Source organism: Tupaia chinensis, unplaced genomic scaffold (genome assembly GCF_000334495.1).
Source record: "Tupaia chinensis unplaced genomic scaffold, TupChi_1.0 Scaffold149964_2, whole genome shotgun sequence".
Lineage (NCBI taxonomy): Eukaryota > Metazoa > Chordata > Mammalia > Scandentia > Tupaiidae > Tupaia > Tupaia belangeri.
Genome location: NW_006209806.1, coordinates 1,651,904 through 1,653,285, shown reverse-complemented (window position 1 = coordinate 1,653,285; position 1,382 = coordinate 1,651,904). Strand labels below are relative to the sequence as shown.

The window sequence follows — 1,382 nt, the reverse complement described above, 5'->3', positions numbered from 1 at the left end:
CAGAGCCAGCCAGAGGCCCCTCCGGGGAGCTGGCCCAGTGCAGGGCCTCGTGAGTCAGAGGGTCACAGCCAGGGGCGAGGGCGGAGGGGCCCTGCTGGGCCAGGCCAGCCTGGGGTGAGCTCACCGAGGGGTGGGGGGCGTGGAACCCAGCCCCTGGGAGCACGCAGCTACTTGGGAAACCTCTCCCTAGGGTCTAGAGGGTCCAGGGACCGGTCCCGGGGCAGGGGAGCGGGGTGCGCCCTGGCGGGAGGCCCCCCAAGCCCTGGATGGGGAGAAGCAGTAGAGAGAAGTTGGGCGGGGCGGCCTCTTTGTTCTGAGCAGCCAGCAGAGCTGTTCCTGGTGCAGACAGGGGAGCGGGCTCTCCCGGAGATCAGGTGACCGGGGTCCCCGGGGGCTCAGGGCACGGTGATGCATGGGGGGGGGGGGGGGGGCCTGCCACTCCGGGCAGGAAGGAAGCCTGCGACCAGGCGGAGGGACCAGGCGGAGGCGAGGCCTGCTGCCTGGGTTCAGTCACCTCTGGCCTGGGCTGCTGGCCCCGCCTCCCTGTCACTCGGATCATTCTGCGGGCCAAAGGAGGCAGCCCCGTCAGCTGAACCCCAACCCCAAAGAACACGGAGGGGTGGTCTGGGGATGGCATGGGCAGAGTCAGAGCCGGGGCACGGCCACTCCACGCTCAGGACAGGTGCTGCCCCCGGGCTTCCCAGGAGGCTCCTGCCAAACACTTCCTGGGCGCCAGGCGGGGCGTGGGGCGGGGCCTGTGGTGGGCGGGGCCTGTGGTGGGCGGGGCCCCTGGCCAGGCTGGACCAGGCCAGCCCTCTCCCACCTCTGCCGCCCCTCCGAAACTGCAGCGGAGGCGGCGGAGGCTGGCTGAGGATTGCAGGGAGGAGGCTGTGCACAGCCTGCGGCCCGTCCTGCTCTCTGATCAAGCCCCCTCTGGGACTATAGGGGGCCAGCGCTGGACTACAGCGGGAGTCTGCGTGCCAGAGAGGGGCCCCCGGGTCGGCGGCCAGCGGGCAGGATGCTGGGTCAGCAGGCTGGGAGGGAGTGAGCGCGGAGGCTCTGATCACCGGGCGGGAGGGGGGCCACAGCGAGACCACGGCCTCCCAGCCCCCACTGCAGCTGCACCCAGTGGGGTCTGGGCAGAAGCCCCTCGGAGCGACCTAGGCGAGGGGTGCCGGGAAGGGGGGCCTCCACCTGCCCGGCCCCCAGCAGGCGCCCCATACTTAATGCACGAGTGAGCGAACGGGAAAGAACTGGGGACAGAGGACACGACAGAAGGGTCCCCGTAAGCCGGCGGGGCCTGGACTGGCCACCGGGCGGCAAAGGCTTGGCACATTCCAGAGGCTGACAGGACCGGAAGCTGGCAGCAGCTGGGGCCCCGA

General features: G+C 71.2%; 1 protein-coding gene across 1 annotated transcript in view; it reads right to left on the bottom strand.

Annotated features, from left to right (window-relative positions):
• Window positions 1-1,382, bottom strand: part of PIAS4 (protein inhibitor of activated STAT 4) — an 18,061-nt gene that overhangs the window by 15,817 nt on the left and 862 nt on the right. The window lies entirely within an intron of this gene.